General features: G+C 43.6%; 2 pseudogenes across 1 annotated transcript in view; one reads left to right on the top strand and one right to left on the bottom strand.

The window, feature by feature from the left end:
• Window positions 1–20,438, bottom strand: part of LOC148055462 (terminal uridylyltransferase 7-like) — a 100,225-nt pseudogene that overhangs the window by 74,245 nt on the left and 5,542 nt on the right. The window lies entirely within an intron of this gene.
• LOC148055463 (uncharacterized) lies at window positions 7,287–20,400 on the top strand (annotated as a pseudogene).

Raw genomic sequence — 20,438 nt, 5'->3', positions numbered from 1 at the left:
CTTTGAAGCAGCTTAACATTTTTTTTCTTTGACTCATATCAACTTAATCTTTGGCTGTCAGAGTTTCTAAACTACATTTCATGGCTGTACTGGTTTTGGATGGGATAGAGTTTATTTTCTTCATAGTAGCTTGTATGGTGCTATGTTTTGGATTTGTGATAAAAACAGTGTTGATAGCACACTGATGTTTTAGTTACTGCTGAGCAGTGCTTACACAGCATCAAGGCCTTTTCTGCTTCTCACACCGCCCTGCCAGCGAGTAGGCTGGGGGTGCACAAAAAGTTGGGACGGGACACAGCTGGGACAGCTGACCCCAACTGGCCAAAGGGATATTCCATACTGTATGCTGTTGTGTTCAGCAATAAAAAACTGGGGGGAGTTTGCCAGGGCTGCCGTTGCTCGGGGAATGGCTGGGCATTGGTCAGCTGGTGGTGGACAGTTGTTGATTTTTTTTACGCCATTTGTTTTTCATGGTTTTGTTTTTCTTTTTTCTTTTTTTTTTTTTTTACTTAGTTAACTGTCTTTATCTCAACCCACTGGGCGGGGAGTGAGCGAGTGGCTGTGTGGGGCTTAGCTGCTGGCCAGGGTTAAACCACAACAGTCCTTTCTGGGGCCTGAACAGGGGCTCGAAGGGTTTGAGATAACGAAAGATTTGACCAGAGTGTATTAGAGGGAACTTATAATTATTATATCTGTTTAACAGCTGGTCATGATGTTGACTTATCTGTTCTTAATATTGGTTTATCTGATCTGTGCCATGCTCCCTTTTTGCTGTACATCAAATTTGAAAGCTTGTTAAAAGCTGATTTTGCCTTTTGCAGTTTGCTGTGCTATGTAGCATTTGGTGGTGTTTTACCTGAAAGAATTATGATAAACGCACTGACTTTGAGACTAATCTGGTATTTGGGCCCTGCACTGATGTACTTCAGGAACCATCTTATGGGGATGATTAACAATTACATTGATGTATTATTCTATAAGGAATTAAGGGAAATCTCTAGATCAGTTGCCCTTGTCTTTATGGGCGACTTCAACTTCACAGATGTTAACTGGGACTATCAGACAGCAGACATGAACAGGTCCAGGAAATTCCTGAAGCACATTGAAGATAAATTTTTGATACAGGTACTAAGGGAGCTGAGTAGGAAAGGTGCCCTCCTAGATATATCGTTTGTAAATAGAGATGGTCTTGTGGGTGAAGTGATGATTGGTGGCTGTCTTGGCCACAGTGATCATGAAATGGTTGAATTTAAAATCTTTGGTGATATGAGAAAAACTGTCAGCAGAGCTACTACCCTGGGTTTTGGGAGAGCAGACTTTAGGCTGCTCAAGGAATGAGTTAGTAAGGTCCCCTGGGAATCTGCTTTCGAGGGTATTGGGGTCCATAAATGCTGGTCACTTTCTAAGAGCCATCTTTTAAGAGCAGAGGAGCAGGCAATTCCAATGAGTTGGAAGTCAAGCAAGTGGGGCAGAAGGCCAGCTTGGCTGAGCAGGGATCTCCTAGAACTTAGGCAAGGTCAGGCTACCCAGGAGGACTACAGAGATGCTGTTTGCCACTGTAGGTAAAACATTCATACCGACCAAGCTCAGTTGGAGATGAAACTGTCCAGTACTGTGGTGTCCTGGTTTCGGCTGGGATAGAGTTAATTTTCTTCCTAGTAGCTGGTATAGTGCTGTGTTTTGGATTTAGGATGAGAATAATGTTGATGATAACACACTGATGTTTTAGTTGTTGCTCAGTAGTGTTTACGCTAGTCAAGGACTTTTCAGCTTCCCATGCTCTGCCAGGTGCACAAGAAGCTGGGAGGGGGCACAGCCAGGACAGCTGACCCAGACTGGCCAAAGGGCTATTCCATACCATATGATGTCATGCTCAGTATATAAACTGGGGGAGTTGGCTGGGGGTCAGCAATCGTTGCTTGAGGACGTGCTGGGCATCGGTTGGCAGGTGGTGAGCAATCATGTAGTGTATCACTTGCTTTGTATATTATTATTGTATTATTATAATAATTATTATTACTACTATTCTGGTTTATTTTACTTCAGTTATTAAACTGTTCTTGTCTCAACCCATGAGTTTTCTCACTTTTACCCTTCAAATTCTCTCCCCCATCCCACTGGGGTGGGGGGAGTGAGCGAGCGGCTGTGTGGTGCTTGGTTGCTGGCTGGGGTGAAACCACGACAGTCCTTTTTGGCACCCAATGTGGGGCTTGAAGGGTTTGAGATAATAACAGATTAATCAGAGTGTATTAAGGAATTTGTATTTGCTGGGGAAGACAGTCTGGGTTATTCCTGCCTCGGGCAAAGGCAAACCCATTTCTGGAATTGCTTTTGCTCAAGGACCTGGGTGCACTTGGTGGGTGATGCGGGAGGATGGGGAAGTCTGATGTGTACCTCAAGGGGATTTGCTTTTGGGTGAGAATAGCCAATGAACTGAATTGTATGATGTTAGCTGCTATACAATACTGTATATCATCACTTCTATGGTGGCTATATGCCATATCAACAGTATTACAGTAAGAATCACCCAGATTAATGAAGAATGAACTTTGATGAAGCTGAGGGAAGTGCAGCGGTGATGGAACCAGAACTGGCTTCAGCATGCAACAATCCAACACCATGCACCATCTCTCCTGCCCTGAAAGACCCTTATGACAGATGGAGCCCAAAGTCTTGGACTGAATGAACTCATCGGACATTTTACAGGGATGGCCGATGGACTAAGGGAATGATATCTGTGTGTATATATCAAGAAATCTAGGTAATCTAGGTTTCTAGTTCATATTTAGGAGCCTAAATAAATGACCTGCTTTTCAAAAGAAATGAGTACTGAGAAGCCACCTCTGGAGCCACTGAGGAAATTAAGTTTTCCATTGGAATTGTTAAGCAGGATATAGCTTCTTCTCCAAAAGATTCACAATGATGCTGGTTTGAAAGTGTGGATAAAAATGTTAAGCTTTTCATTTGTTTGTTTATTCTAAGTAAAGTTGCAAGTAAAACTTTAATGCAGCCGTAACTCCTCTAATTAATTAGATAAATATAGAGCTATATATATAAAAGATATTGTGCTGACTGGGGGACAATAGGGCTGAGTAAGGGTGCTGAATAGTGTTTGGTAGGCATAGGCCAGGCCCCAGCACAGTGCATCTCTTTGGAATTGCCAGGGTCAGGACATACTTTTTTTAAACGTTCTATCACTTCATCAGGATCCCGCACTTGTTTGGGAGTGAAGTCCCAGACCATCGGAGGTGGCAACCTTTCTAGATACCTGCCCATATTCTCCCACATGCCTTGACACCCATAACCACACTGCCTCGGGGCATATCCCTGTGTGATATTCCTAAATATTTAGTTAACCTTAGAAAAAGCCAAACACATATTTGCGAGAAGTACCAATAGGAGTATTTTGGTTACCCAAGGATGTTCAAGATACTGAAGAGTTACTGTAACAAGGGAGAAAGCATCTACCCCACAGGAGAAGGGGAAGGTGCCATTCTGTGTTTCCTCCACTGATTGGCTCTCAGAGGAGAAAAGGGAAAAAGTGTAGAGTCATAGAATATCCTGAGTTGGAAGGGACTCATGAGGATCATCAAGTCCACCTCCTGACTCCACACAGGGCAACCAAAAAGTCAAACCATATATCTAAGAGCATTGTCCAAATGCTTCTTGAACACCAACAGGCTTGGGGCCGTCACCACTTCCCTGGGGAGCTTGTTCCAGTGCTTGACCACCCTCTCAGTGAAGAACTTTTTCCTAATATCCAATCTGAACTTCCTCTGATGCAGCTTTAAGCCATTCCCTCACGCCCTATCACTGGACACCAGAGAGGAGATCAGCACCTCCCTCTCCGCTCCCCCTCATGAGGAAGTTGCAGACAGCAATGAGGTCACCCTTCAGTCTCCTCTTCTCTAAACTGAACAAACCTAGTATCCTCAGCCGCTCCTCATAAGTCACGCCCTCTAGTCCTTTCACCATCTTTGCTGCCCTCCTTTGGACACATTCTAATATTTCTACATCCTTCCTGCACACAGTACTTGAGGTGAGGCCGCACCAATGCTGAGTATAGTGGGACAAAAATTAGCTATACTGTGCTTAATGCACCCCAGGATATGGTTGGACTTTTTGGCTGCCAAGGCACATATTGAGCTTACCATCAACCAAACCCCCCAGATCCCTTTCTGCAGGGCTGCACTCCAGCCTCTTGTCCCCCAGTCTCTACATACATCCAGGATTACACCGTCCCAGATGCAGAATCCGGCATTTGTCCTTGTTAAATTTCATATGGTTGGTGCTTGCCCAGCACTCTAATCTATCAAGATCTCTCTGTAAGGCCTCTCTACCCTCAAGGGAATCAACACCTCCTAATTTAGTATCGTCAGCAAACTTAGTGTGCACTCAACTCCTGTGTCCAGGTCATTGATCAAAACATTGAAGAGAAATGGACCTAAAATTGAGCCCTGGGGAACACCACTAGTGACTGGCCTCCAGCCAGATGTTACCCCAGTTACTACAGCTCTTTGAGCCCAACCCTTCAGCCAACTGTTCACCCATTACATTGTGCACGTGTCTAGCTGTATGCTGGACATTTTGTCCAGAAGGATACTGTGAGAGACAGTATCAAAAGCTTTGCTAAAATAAAAAAAAAACCAAAACACATCCACTGCCTTCCCTTCGTCCACTACATGGGTAAGCTTGTCATAAAAGGATATTAAGTTAGTAAGGCATGACTTTCCCTTCATGAGCCCATGTTGGCTTTGACTGATGACTGCATTGTCTTTCAGGTGTTATTCAGTAACTCCCAGAATAATCTTCTCCATAATTTTACCAGGCACTGAAGTGAGACTGACAGGTCTATAATTATTAGGGTCCTTCTTTATTGCCCTTCTTTAAAATTGGAATAACATTTGCCAGCTTCCAGTCAACTGGGACCTCTCCAGATTCCCAAGGCCATTGATAAATAACTGAGAGAGGTCTCGCAATAACATTGGCCAACTCTTTCAGGACCCTGGGATGAACCCCATCGGGCCCCATACACTTATGTGCACTCAGTTGCAGCAGCAAATCCTGTACAAGTTCAAAGTCAACTGGGAACTTATCACTTCCCCAGTCACGGTCCTCCAACCCAGGGCTCTAGGGGTCCCAGAGCCCATCATTGGTGTTAAAGACACAGGCGAAGAAGGCATTAAATGTCTCTGCTTTATCTTCATCCTTATTTGTGAGGTGATCGACCTCATCAAGTAACAGACCAATGTTTTTTGTAGTCCTCCTTTTGTTGTTAACATACTTTAAAAAGCCTTTTTTGTTATTATCGTGGTTTAACCCCAGTCAGCAACTAAGCACCACACAGCCGCTTACTCACTCCCCTCCCACCCGGTGGGATGGGGGAGAGAATTGGAAGGGTGAAAGTCAGAAAACTCGTGGGTTGAGATAAGAACAGTTCAATAACTGAAGTAAAATAAAATAGAATAGTAGTAATAGTAGTAGTAATTATAATAATAATAAAAAAATATACAAAGCAAGTGATCCACGATGCAATTGCTCACCATCCACCAAACGATGCCCAGCCCGTCCCCAAGCAGCGATCGCTGCCCCCCAGCTGACTCCCCCAGTTTATATACTGAGCATGACATCATATGGTATGGAATAGCCCTTTGGCCAGTTTGGGTCAGCTGTCCTGGCTGTGCCCCCTCCCAGCTTCTTGTGCACCTGGCAGAGCATGGGAAGCTAAGAAGTCCTTGACTAGTGTAAGCACTACTTAGCAACAACTAAAACATCAGTGTGTTATCAACATTATTCTCATCCTAAATCCAAAACACAGCACTATACCAGCTACTAGGAAGAAAATTAACTCTATCCCAGCCGAAATCAGGACAATATCCACCCCTTATTCCATACCATCTATGTCACGCCCAGGTCTTACACTTTCCAATACATTCCAATTAATCACAACCACTTTTCCAGTCTTTTGATATATACACACAGATATCATTCCCTTAGTCCATCGGCCATCCCTGTAAAATGTCCGATGAGTTCATTCAGTCCAAGACTTTGGGCTCCATCTGTCATAAGGGTCTTTCAGGGCAGGAGAGATGGTGCATGGTGTTGGATTGTTGCATGCTGAAGCCAGTTCTGGTTCCATCACCGCTGCACTTTCCTTGGCTTCATCAAAGTTCATTCTTCATTAATCTGGGTGATTCTTACTGTAATACTGTTGATATGGCATATAGCCACCATAGAAGTGATGATATACAGTATTATATAGCAATTAACATCATACAATTCAGTTCATTGGCTATTCTCACCCAAAATCAAATCCCCTTGAGGTACACATCAGGCTTCCCCATCCTCCTGCATCACCCACCAAGTGCACCCAGGTCCTTGAGCAAAAGCAATCCCACAAATGGGTTTGCCTTTGCCCGAGGCAGGAATAACCCAGACTGTCTTCCCCATCACGTTTTTTTATGTGCACTACAGGGACTTTATCCCCTTCTACAGTACGTAACAGTTGTGACTGGGCAGGGCCAGCTCGATTGGCAGATCCCCTAGTGTTGACTAACCAGGTGGCCTTTGCTAAATGTGTATCCTAATGTTTGAATGTCCCACCACCCATTGCTCTCAGTGTATTCTTTAACAGTCCATTGTATCGTTTGATTTTCCCAGAGGCTGGTGTATGATAGGGGATGTGATATACCCACTCAATGCCATGCCCTTTGGCCCAGGTGTCTATGAGGTTGTTTCGGAAATGAGGCTTTAACTGCTTGGCTTGCTTGATTGCAGCGCATGTTTCACATTCATGAATAACCTCTGCAATAGTGTCCATGGTCAAGTCCACCTTGTTGATCTCTCTATAAGGCTGGCTATCAACAGCACGATTTTCCTTGTGATGTTTTGTGTAATCCTTGCTAAGAAGTGAGTCTGTGTCCATCATACAGGTTCGCCATCCTCTGCCTATACATTATTGCTTTCCTGAGGTTAAGACATTGCTATCTCAATGAGTTGATGTCATGGTTTAACCCCAGCCAACAAGTAAGCACCACAGAGCCGCTTGCTCGCTCCCACCCCAGTGGGATGGGGAAGAGAATTGGAAGGGTAAAAGTGAGAAAACTCATGGGTTGAGGTAAGAACAGTTTAATAATTGAAGTAAAATAAAATAGTAGCAATAGTAGTAGTAGTAATAATAATAATTATAATAATTATAATAATAACATAATAATAATACAATAATAATATACAAAGCAAGTGATACACTACAAGATTGCTCACCACCTGCCGACCGATGCCCAGCACGTCCCGAGCAGCAATCGCTGCCCCCCAGCCAACTCCCCCCAGTTTATATACTGAGCATGACGTCATACGGTATGGAATAGCCCTTTGGCCAGTCTGGGTCAGCTGTCCTGGCTGTGCCCCCTCCCAGCTTCTTGTGCACCTGGCAGAGCTGAAAAGTCCTTGACTAGTGTAAGCACTACTTAGCAACAACTAAAACATCAGTGTGTTATCATCAACATTATTCTCATCCTAAATCCAAAACACAGCACTATACCAGCTACTAGGAAGAAAATTAACTCTATCCCAGCCGAAACCAGGACAAATTTAAAAAAAAGAAAAAATAAAAAAAGAAACTTTCAAATGGACAGTGATTGCCAAGCAAGGAAAAGAAAAAATAGGCATGTTTAATAATAAAATCCATAATAAAACATATAAGAAAAAGATTTAGAGGAGCAACCTAGAGAGAGCATAAAAAACTACTAACAGAAATTTTCAAACATATCTGAAGTAGGAACTCATTGAGGGTATGGAGGCCAGTAAATAACTGATGGAAATATAAGAAGGACAACCAAGGCAGGGCAGGGTAGAAAGGCTGAATGGATTATTGGCGCTGGTGTTCACTTCAGATGTGGTCAGGGAGGTCCTCACATGGCAGCCACTCTCTGCAGTCTGAAGAATGTTATCAAACAAAATTGTCAAAAGAGGAAATTTTAGAAAAAAACATCTAAATAATCTGTAGCAAATGACCAGCTCAGATGGCATTCACACTGAGTTAAAGGAAACTAAAGATGACATTTTTTTAAACTTCTAAGGAGTATGTAAACTATTACTTAAAGCAGCCTCAGCACCAAAGGACTGCGTTATGGCAATTATGTCCATCTTAAGAGGGATCCTTGCACAGCATGGGGAAACACAGGTCACTAGGTTTGATTTCGGCATCAGGCAAGTCAGTAGAAACAAAGAACGGAATTTGCAGACACACAGATAAATATGAGAAAAGTTAATACAGCTTTTGTAGTGGGAATGTCTGACATCCGTGATGGCATCAATGAGCGCATAAACGTAGTGAGCTGGTCTGGACCTTGTGCTTGTGTTTGCAAAAGGCTTTTGATAAGATTTTTCCACCAAGGCCCTTAAGAAACTCCATTCTCATAGAGTAAGAGAGATTTCACCCACAGGCTGGAACAAAGAGGTGAAATAAGTTGACAATGATCACAGCAGAGTGAAGGTATCAGCAGGCACCGACAAAGATCAGTGCTGTTCGACACAGTGATCTTGGGAAAAGGGGTGAATAATGAAGTTATAAAGTTTGTTGATGGCACAAAATTACTCAGAATAAAAAAAACTGAAGTTGACTATGTGGAGCTGCAGAAGGAGCTCATGATACTGATTGAGCAATAAAATGGTTTTTGAATTTCAGAGTTGAAAAATACAACGCAGTGTACATGGGAAAAACTATTTTAACCATAAATACCCAGCAATGTTCTCTTAACTAGCTGATACATTTTAGGAAGGAAGCACTGGCATCCTTGCTGTCTTGAGTGAGCTCTTTACTTGTCTGATTCTCATCCTCTTCCCCTATTAGCAAATGCTAACGCCCAGTGCTGGAGACAGGATACTGGGCTCAGCAGATATTTTATCTGACCCAGTACAATTCTCATGTTCCCCTGTTACATTTTTATGTGGCTCTCAGATCATTACCTTGGAAATGGGTTTCTCTCAGTTAAGATGAAGCAGAGAGGTGAGAATCTTGGATTCCAGGTCCTAGAAAAACCATGGGGGTGGGGATTGTATTCATCCCTTTGGATTTTCTAAAGATTATGGGAGATTATATATGAAACATTTCTCCTGCCTTTGGAAACTGGCAGCAACTTGGCTTTGAGGCAGAAACTCAAGCCCAAGGTGCATTAAACATCTTCCATTCATCCATCCATACCTCTAAGGGGTAAAGAGGACTGGACTCACGAGTTGCCCACAGATCCCCCAGAAATTTAATTTCCATTTGGGCACATGGGCTTGGCAGGAATTGCCTGGATCAATGGCTATCACAGGTCCACGAAACACAATATCCCAGCATAGACACATCCATCCTCATCTCAGAGCCGGCACAGAAGTCATACCATGGTTTCTGGCTGCCTCTCCCCATGCTGTCAGGCCTGAGCAGAAAGCCTCAGGCACTATTAATCTAGCAGACCCCCAAAATTTCCTGAGAGAAAACATGAGAGCTCTTTTAAGCTATTGTTCATACCCTTGGTATTGTGTACTGGCTTCTGTTTACATTGTCACTAGTTTTTTCAGGCACTGAGCCAAATACTTGCTGCCAGGGAAAAGTATTGTTCTTTGCTTTGGGAGGGGAAATTCTGCAGAAATAGATGTTTAGACAAACATCAGTGTTCTTGTCTAACATTGGTTTTCAGTCTCCTCTTACTCTTTATACTCAATATTGTATGCTGATGGGGCTTTTAAAACTGTGACTCCTGGAGAAAAGAGGAAAAGATGTCACCGCAAAAGCTGGAAGTTACCATGTGTTAACTGTAATTAAACCTAAAAGATTTCTCAGAATGTGCAGAAACTTGAAACTTTTATTTCTATCCCTCTATCTGTAACTTAGGCATAAAATACACAGCAGAAGGTACACCCATGTCAGTGACATATGGTTTAGCATTTAACATTTTGCTCAGGATGTTCACAGGCCACACCTGATGATTTTGTACTGAAAATGGGGGCAATGATCCATCCCAAGTAATCAGAGATGCTAGAACCCATTGCTATGAAAAGCTACAAGCAATTACAGAAATTGCTTCAAATTGTGTGTCTGTTGTGGGATGGCTGTAACATCTCTCTTACAAAGGGCTCCTTAAAAGTGGTACCTTGATGCCTGAGGAGCATCAAGTGTACTAAATCCAAGTTTACTTCAATACTTACTTGAGTTGTGTCAGCCAGATTCCAGATTTCTGACGAGGTATGGTTTTATCCCAGCATTGCTGTAATATCACCAGAAGCCACTTAATGGAAATAGTAGCCCAAAGTGGCTTAATTGGCCCCAGATGAATAGCATCTGGGGAATCCAGGGGTTTAAATTGATGGGTTTTTTTCATAAGAAAGATTTGATCCAGATAGGGGCAAAAAAACCCCAAACCATCCAATTATTTTGGAGGGAGGGAAGGATGGGAACCTGTTTAAAGCTATAACCAGTTGAAATATTGAATTAAATATATGTAGGCAGACATTTCATAACAGCACAGCTTCTCAAGGATGATGAATTTTCCCCATTAGTTACACGGGTTACTTATGTCATTGTTATTTCTCTCTAGTATTGCTCCTGGCTGTTTGTACACCCTGTATTTTAAAGAAATGTCATTATGGGAAATTAGGAAGTCAGAGGAACTATTTATCTAGGCATGCCTATCCAGGAAAGGACTGGTGGGTTATGTCTCCCCTTCCCCAGGGCATTTACAGTGTCTGGTGCTCAGAAGATGCGTTTGCCTTGAACATGTACAGTACTAAACCATGCTCTGATTGTACCACAGTAGCAGAGGGACAAGGCTTCCTCATAAGGAACACCTGGCTGGAAAAGTGCATTCACGTCTCCCACTACGAGACCAACAGCATCAGCCTGACCGACTGCAAGGTGCACTTCCAGCAGCAGCAGTGGAGCTGGGACCCCGCCACCAGGACCATCATCAGCCTTCAAAGCAAGCAGTGCTTGTTGGCCCACAAGACACAGGAGTATGCTGTGGTCAAGCTGGAGCCCTGCAGGGACTGGGAACACCAAGTATGGGTCTGCAGAAAGAAGGGACACTTGACTCTGCAGAGCTTGGGCTTCCACCTCAGCACCAAGGAAGGAGGCCACAAGGTATTTGTCTTGAGGAAGAAGGACAAATTCAGCAGGTGGAAGACTTTAGCAGATGAAACCATCTGTGCTGCTGCCTGGACAGCAGTTCCAAGGCCCAGCAAACCAATGCAACAAGCTATAGACACACGGGTGTGGATCTATGAAAGTAAGATAAAGTAGATTTAGCATCAGATAACATCTAACCTTAGGTATCATCCAAGCCACCTAACACCAGGCTTGCATTCATCATTCTAACTCATGATCACTTCAGCCTCATCTGGAGAGATACCAAATGGCTCCAAATCAGCCCAACTGCTCTGTACCACCAGTTCCCAGTAGTTGCTGTTCAGTGTTTTCCAGAAAGCATGCAACACCTTACAGGATCAGGTCTCTAAACCACAGCTGCATTTCTGATGACAGGCAGAAGTCAAGTATTTTGGAAAGTTCATCTGAATCAGTGCCCAGAGCTAAGAATAGTTTGAATTGCTTGAGCCTCCCAGGTCCAAAACAACCAAGGAAGTCCCATAAAGTCAGGTGCTTAAGACTTTGAAGGGGCTTTCAGTACTTTATACTTTGGGATATCATTTTTTGGTAACAAGAAAACTAGAGGCAGCTGAAAACCTCTTTTAAACTTGTATGAATTATTGAGGAGCTGCTATATTTAAAAGGAGAAATTGTTGCTTCAGTTTCTAAGGAACACATTACAGTTATCTCCTGCCAGACTCCAACAGTGCTCCTATCACTAATGAAACCACAGTTCTTACCTTCATCCCATGCTCTCATGATCCTCAAAAGTGAACCTCACTCCTGGTGCCTGATGTAGCCATAAAGGGACTAGTGAACACAGCAAGTAGTGGGAGGTAGTTAAAGTGCTGTCCTCCATTTGCATTAAGAAAACCCAAAACATGACATCAAAAGATCATAAAAATTCTGTTTTATATTATGAGTTTTATGGCCTTGGCCTCTGCTAAAAAGAATTTAATCTCTGCCTTCATGAGTGTTCACTACCCTCTGCCAGGACTGGACACAAAAAGGGCAGAAACCCTGGTCCTGTCATAGTTTTAGGTGTTGGACACCAGGCTAACAGACATCAGGCACAGTCATTGCACCAAAATGTGACTGTCATCATTTGTCAGATGGCCAGTGAAGCCCACTGCAGACCACTGATAATTTGTGGTCCAATCTGATTCCCTCTTTCATTTACTCCCTTATGCAAAGGAAGGTGGTTTCAGGACTTTTCTTGTGAAGTTGTGTGCAGAACTGAGACCTGAAAATCACACTCAATTCCTCCTCCCATCCTCTCCCTTCTTCCACTCCAGGGACCAGAAAAGAGCTGGCATTTGTAATGACCTTTCTGTGTTTGCATTTCCCAAGGCAATGTTCCTGGCAGCCTAGGGCTGCCTCCGAGCCAGGCTCCCCAAATAAGGCTGTGAGTACAAACACAGAGCAGGCTTTGAATCAGGTTGTGCCAGTCAGTGTGTCTATCAACCCCATGGTTCAGAGTCCACTGAAGGGAACCTCTGACTACTCAGTAATAACATCAGTCCTATGTGTTTGTTTAGGCCTTTCTTATCCAAGTTTCAACTGACCATTGACAGACAACTTCTACTTCGGTGGATTATTTGCTCAATAAATTACACCCGTGTACCTATGGATGCTTGTGCCACAGGAAGGGATGAGGTTGGCATAAGCAGCAGGGAACCCTACAGACACGGGTTTCTTGATCTTGCTGCATGCATCAGTGCAGGACAGGGGTGATTATTACTGCCACAAGATTTCCCACAACCTCCCCTCTAGCAGTAGTTGCTACCCTGTAGGAATACGTGAGATTGTGTTTTACTTTGACGAGATGCAGCTGTGCCCTTGAGGCTTGTTACAAACAAGTTTGTGAAACTTAGAGGCAGAAAAATAAGGATGAGATTGGATACATCCCTGAAAGAGGAATTTGCGTGCACCAGCTTGAAGAACCAATAAGTAACGCTGAAGAGGTGCGTGGACAAAAGACAGTAGCCAATGAAATGGGTTTTGCTTGCTCATGAACACTAGATCATAATATAAAAGGGATAGATTGTAAAAATAAAGGGTCTTCGCTTGTCTTCGCCTGAACTCATATGCGGAGTCCGTTTTCTCCTTCACCTGCTCCTATGCCTTCAGCACCTCTGCTGGCCCTTCCGATCCCTGCAATCAGTACCCCTCCACTTCCCCGCCCACCCGCCCCGGCCCCTGCTGCGTCGGACCTCGTACCGCCTTTCTCTACTGCTTCTAATGCCGATACTCCACAAACCCATAATCAATTGCCGCCCGAGGAATGGGGGGCGTCAGCCACTGCTACAAGGTGGCAAAAGATTAGACACCAAGCATTGAAAGCGGGAGATACAGCTTTTTGTTCAGCGATAGCGTGTCCCATCATATGCAGCAACGCAAATGTCCCCGATGAGCATGAACTTTTTGGCTATAATGTTTTAAAAGATCTACGACAAACAGTTGCCGCGCATGGACTGGGTTCTTCTTTTACACAATCCCTGCTACGGGGAATATTTACAAATGAAATACTACCATTTGATATATGCACGCTTACTAATCTTATATTGACCCCAACGCAAAAGGTGATCTTTGAAAGCACCTGGCGTACCGCCTGCTAAAACACTACAATTATCAATATGCAGCGACAACAAGGCAACCCTTTACAAGGGGCAGGACTCCCACAGCTTATGGGGGATCCACCGCTAAATCACCCAACGTTACAGGCACGATTACAACCAGAGATATTAGCACAAGGGAGAGACCTTGCTTTACAGGCATTACTAAAAGTGCCGGATGCCAGAAGAGCGACAAAATAATTTACGTTAATAAAGCAAGGGAGAGGAGAGGGATATATCTCATTCTTAGATCGTCTTAAAGAGGCTTTGGAAAAACAAATCAAAAATGCAGAAGCAAGAGAGGTCCTACTCTTAAAATTAGCCTCTGAAAATGCGAATACGGACTGTAAAAAAGTGCTTTTGCCTCTAAAAAATCCCTCCTTAATGGACATGATAGAAGCTACCCAAAAGGGGGGGTCAATGTCCCATAATATGGAAACATTAGCTACAGCTTTTGCCACCGCAATGAAAGTACAGAAATCATGTTTCTCCTGTGATAAAACTGGACATTTTAAAAGAGATTGCCCACACCTAAGAAAAAGAGATACGATGAGCTCTAAACAGATATGGACTTGAAATAGCCCCTGAAAAAGTGCAAAAAACTGAGCCTTGGAAATATCTGGGCTGGAAAATCTTGCAACAAACAATTGAACCTGCAAAAACAAAAAGGGGGAATGCCAGGAGCCACTCCAGCAGACAGACTAAGTAAAGCCGTGTATGTGTTAAACTACCTGAATATGTCTGAAAATAATATTCCAGTTATTATCTCTCATTTTCTGTCTCTTCAATCAAAAGATTTAATAGCCACCCCCACAGAGGGCTTGATTGGAGTCGGCGGCCTTTCGCAAACCTTTCAAAGTACCCACCTGCTCAATATCAATACCCAAGAAGGGTCTACATTTACTGTACGGCCATATGTGACAAATTTGCCCATGAGCCTGTTGGGGCAAGATGTAATGTCCCAATGTGGCTTCACCTTAAATTGCCCTGAAAATTTTCAGTAGCGGCCGTTGATGAGCAACCGACAATGAAACTTATTTGGAAAAAAGAAACACCCATTTGGATAGATCAACGGCCGCTCCCCAAAGAAAAGGTCGCTGCCCTTCAAGAACTGGTCAAAGAACAACTTCAACAAGGACATATCACTCCTACAACCAGCCCCTGGAATTCTCCTGTATTTGTTATAAAAAAGAAGAGTGGAAAATGGCAACTGCTACATGACTTGAGACAAATAAACGAAGCTATGGAAGAAATGGGAGTGCTCCAACCCGGCTTGCCCTCGCCAACAATGATACCCCGAATTTGGGGCATAATCATAGTAGACTTAAAAGACTGCTTCTTTACTATCCCACTACATCCTACGGATGCACCGCGTTTTGCGTTTTCAGTACCAAAAATTAACCGAGGCGAGCCAATGGATAGATACCACTGGACTGTCCTGCCTCAAGGAACGAAGAATTCTCCAACAATCTGTCAAACATATGTGGCTAAAGCCATACGTCCTGTACGACTAAAATTTCCGGAAATGTATATCTATCACTATATGGACGACATTTTACTAGCAGGCCCCACGAACACCATGGTGCGTGAAGCGCTACCTGTTTTAAAATATGCATTGCAAAGCAAAGGACTGCAAATCGCACCAGAAAAAATTCAAATGGAAGCACCATGGAATATCTTGGGTGGAAAATCTTACAACAAAGTATCCAACCTCAAAATGGGATCATTTCAGCAGACATAAAAACCTTGAATGATGTACAAAAACTACTGGGAAACATAAATTGGATTAGAGCGCAGTGTGGTATTGATAACTACACATTAACACCCTTATTTGAGCTACTTAAAGGAGATACCAATATTAACGCACCACGCCAATGGACGACCGAAGCAAAAAACACACTGAGAATCATAAATGAAAAACTCTCACTGCAACAATGTCACCGATGACTTGAAAATTTACCCATACAATTATGTATCTGCAACCAAAACCAACAGCCTCTAGCAATCATCGGACAATGGGAGAACAAAGGAATAGACCCTCTCATAATGTTGGAATGGGTGGTTTTGCCACATCAACCTGCGAAAACCCTGGCTACTCGTATCGAAATGTTCACCACCTTGATGAAAAAGGGCAGAGAACGAATTGTAGAAATGGCTGGAGAAGAGCCTCATCTCATTGCCCTTCCTGTCGTAAAGGACTACTTCGATTGGTGCTTACAAAATAGTCTAGAACTTCAAATGGCCTTAGCAGGGTTTGGTGGAAAAATTGATACTCATCACCCCCCCCCATAAAATGTTCACCTTTTACAATAATGTGAAAATTGAAGAGGCGCCGCTATACCAGTGGCAACCGGTTAAGGGTCAAACGGTGTTCACCGATGGCTCAGGGAAAACAGGAAAAGCAGTCATCACATGGCAAAAAGGTGGTCAATGGCAACACAAAATAGAACAAATTGAGGGTTCACCTCCATTGGTCGAGTTGCATGCCATTACCATGGCTTTTAGAGAATGGCCTCTAACTCCACTAAATATTGTATCAGACTCACTATATGCTGTAGGAATTGCGCAACGCATTGAAAGGGCACAACTAAAACATATACTGAAAGAAGCCTTGTTTTTGAAGTTTAAGGAGCTATTATCCTTAATAGAACAACGAAAACATCCCTATTGTGTAATCCACATTAGAAGCCATACAAACTTACTCGGGTTCTTTACAGAAGGAAATGCACGAGCCGATTACCTAACGAACATTGCATTACATACCCCAGTACCAAACACACTTTCTCAAGCTCAATTATCACATCAATTTTTCCACCAATCTGCCAAAGCTCTCGTGAAACAATTTGCAATCTCTATGGGGGATGCAAAACTTGTTGTGCAAACATGTCCAGACTGTCAACAACAACCATCCCACTCATTGTTTGCGACAAACCCTAGGGGACTGTCCTCCCTTCAGCTCTGGCAAACTGATGTGACTCATGTACCCGACTTTGGTCGGCAGAGATATGTTCACGGTTCCATAGATACCTACTCCCATGCAATCTGGGCCACTGCAATGACAGGTGAAACTAGCCAGCACGTACAAAGCCATTTCCAAGCTGCCTTTGCAGCGCTTGGTATTCCAAAAGAAATAAAAACAGATAATGGCCCTGCATATGTCAGCCATGCGACACAAAAATTTTTCCACACATGGCGTATCGCTCATAAGACAGGGATACCCCATTCCCCCACAGGGCAAGCTATTATAGAACGTGCACACAGAACCTTAAAAACTCTATTGCAAAAACAAAAAGAGGGGAAAGCTCAGGAATCTCCCCAAAACAGATTAGGAAAAGCTATATATGTACTAAACCATTTATCGCTGCCTTTTCAACATGAAGATGTCACACCCATAGTCAAACATTTTAAAGCTATGGAGTCGGGAATGGCACATATATCACAGGAGAAGGTGATGGTAATGATGAAAAATTTAAATACTGGATGTTGGGAAGGGCCGTATCAGCTACTAACTTGGGGTCGAGGGTATGCTTGTGTCTCAACAGATGTAGGACCTAAGTGGGTACCTGCAAGGTGCGTAAGACCGGCTCTTGCATTGGATAACAAGAATGAACAGCAGAAGACACTGAACTCCGAGAAGACTGATGGGGAATGACTTATCAGATAACTCCGAATCAATCCATAAAGCAATCAAAGATTTGAAGTTAGCAAATTACAAGTCAGTGATGGATTTGATTGGCTGAATCACTTACTAACAAGTTGGGGAATTGGCGGGTGGATAACGTCTCTAATCAAAATGGGTCTTTTCTTGTTACTAATATTTTGCGCTATAATAATGATAGTTTCTTGTCTAGTGTCTTGGGTATAGAAAATGCTATAGAATATGATTAAACAAGCTTTTGTGATAGAAAAACAAAAAGGGGGATTTGTAGGAATAAGTGAGATTGTGTTTTACTTTGACGAGATGCAGCTGTGCCCTTGAGGCTTGTTACAGGTTCGCAGGAATGCAGCTGTGCCCTTGAGGCTTGTTACAAACAAGTTTGTGAAACTTAGAGGCAGAAAAATAAGGATGAGATTGGATACATCCCTGAAAGAGGAATTCGCGTGCACCAGCTTGAAGAACCAATAAGTAACACTGAAGAGACGCGTGGACGCAAGACAGTAACCAATGAAATAAGTTTTGCTTGCTCGTGAACGCTAGATCATATTATAAAAGGGATAGATTGTAAAAATAAAGGGTCTTCGCTTGTCTTCGCCTGAACTCATATGCGGAGTCCGTGTCTCATTCCCTTCACTACCCCACATACCCCTACTTCTGCAGTAAGCTTGGCAAGAAAAAGGATGTCTTTGAGTCTTGCAAGAGGTATGGACTATTTACCACCCTTTTGATCCCATTTCATCTGCTGTGTTGGTAATACCTGTGATGCTTCGCTACAGTTCTGTTTGCCTCTTCCTCTCACCTCTTCCTTTAACAGCTGGTGTTGCACTCGTACTTTTTAGACCAACGACCTTATCTACCACCAGAAAACAAGCTCTGCTTTGGCTGTAGATTCAGTCTCAAGAGGTTCATTTAATCTTTGAAAATCTGTGAAAATTGAAGGCCCCTGATATACAGGAGAAAGTGATTGCTATTGCACCACATCCTGTTTGCCTTGCAGGGTAGAGGACTAACACAGCAGGGCTTAGTTCCCTTCCCTTGCCGGGCACTGAGTGTATCCAGGTTTCTGTACAAAAAGTAAATTATAATCACGCACATCTTTGCTTTATTTCCTTCCAAGCTAAAACCATCAATTCAAAGATCGATGCCATGGACAGAGAATCTTCTGTGAGCTTGACTGACCCACCTCTGGCTAACAAACTTAACAGCACAGTGTCTCTAGTGAAGACCAAACAGGCATACCTCCCAGCAAACGAGGGTGAGCACTTTTCCAAATGCATATGTGAGAACAGCAGGAAGGAAAGCGTGGGTGGTATCTAGAAATTACTCAAGCATTTTCAGTGGCGGTAGAGTATCTAAGTACTTCTGAAGAACTTCCATGTGTACTACCAAGCAGTTCAAGGCTTTGCTTTCACATGACATGTTGAGATGTTTGCCTTGGCAAGCGGTTCAGCGATACAGCTGTAGTCTTAACCTGGAGGCACAGCCATCAGATGTTCTAGTAGCAAAAAAATATCTGTGGCTGGGGAACGCTGAGGAACAAGAAAGTTCCCTTTTCCCTTCCGACTCCATACAAAGGGGTTCTGCAGTTATGGTACAGCCCCAGGAGGAAGTTGGAGCTTCCTCTGGTCCAATAGTGAAAGCTTCTAATCTGAGTCTCTCTGCTTCTTCCCCCAGATGTGTCCCACAATCACTCTAAAAAGCACCATGGAAACAGAGGGAAAAATGTTGGGGCCAGGCTTGCAAGTAGGTCCAGGGATCACCCAGAAGAGGAAGAGACCAGGTTCATCAGTGCCCCTGACCTTCCCATCAATGCAGAGTTACATTCCCCTGGGTCCTGCTGAGGATACTCAGTAGGGAACGAGGGCACTAAATTACCTATCAAAAAAGCTCCTTTTAAAGATTAAACAAATCTCCCCAGGCCTGGAGTACAAAAGTGAGTAAAAACATGCAAATGCTTTGTCCCAGCTCATCAGGAGAAACAGATACCCACTAGCATTGGTGCCTTCCCCCAGCCCTTCTTATTTCATATTGGAGAGCTGCAGAGCAGATGTCCTGGTTTCAGCTGGTGGAGAATGTGGGCATCGATTGCACCACGACAGCAGAGAAACATGAATAGTTGTTGTCTTCCTAGCAAGAAAGAAAGAAAACCTTTCTGTGGCCATTTTCAATAGAGGGATGCTGTGGCAGTGTAAAGCAGTTGTAAGGTGTTGATCTCACAGACAAAGCACTTTTCCTGTTATCTGCTGGTCTGCGGGGACACTACAGGTGCTTTTTGTGGCAATCCTGGCTATTGCATAAGAATGGGGATAGGTATGGCAAATGCATGATTGTTTTCTATGATATCCTTTGAGGCACCAACTGGAAGATGGCCATGCTGGTCCTCAGCCCATTGGCATTCATACTGGGATTAATAATACCGACACTCAATGTTCATTACAACAAGTAAGTGAAACAAAGATTTGTTCGGTTTGCCACTTCCCTGTCCAGCATTTCAAAACAAAAGTCTTGATCTTGGCACCCTTCCCAATCCCACACCTGAAGTGTCTGGCTCTGAGCAGATGGCTCTGCTCACCCATGATGTCACCCTTGATAATTTCTCCTCTCTGCCATCCTGTTTCTCCCTCCCACTCACTATCCCATCCAAATGCAGCCACTAGTGTTGGCTCCTTCTCCTCTAGACACCTTGTGCCATCTCTGAAGGTTTAGGAAATTTGGGCACTACGGCTGCTGATCCAGTTCACATGGAGAAGCAACCAAGTGACAGGCAGATGCAGTTACGTACCCTCTTCTCCTAGGAAGAAGAAAATCCTCTGCTCTGAAGAGTTCCTCAGCCAACAGCAGCAGAGCTGACTTACAGGAGCCATCTCCCTTATGACAAGGTCCCCAGCCATACCCTTCCACCATCTCGCTCCCCTTCCTTGAGGCGTAGAGAGATCCTCATTGAGTGGAAAGACAGGACTGTCACTCCTCTGTTTGATAATGCCAATTATCAAATGGACTAGCTCCAAAATAACAGAGCTGTTGTTCCATCCTGTGTCAC

The sequence above is a fragment of the Nipponia nippon genome, unplaced genomic scaffold (genome assembly GCF_047370975.1).
Source record: "Nipponia nippon isolate SJK-2023a ecotype South Korea unplaced genomic scaffold, ASM4737097v1 scaffold_22, whole genome shotgun sequence".
In the NCBI taxonomy this organism is placed as follows: Eukaryota; Metazoa; Chordata; class Aves; order Pelecaniformes; family Threskiornithidae; genus Nipponia; species Nipponia nippon.
The sequence above is the reverse complement of the archived record's forward strand: the minus strand, read 5'-3'. Positions and strand labels throughout refer to the sequence as shown.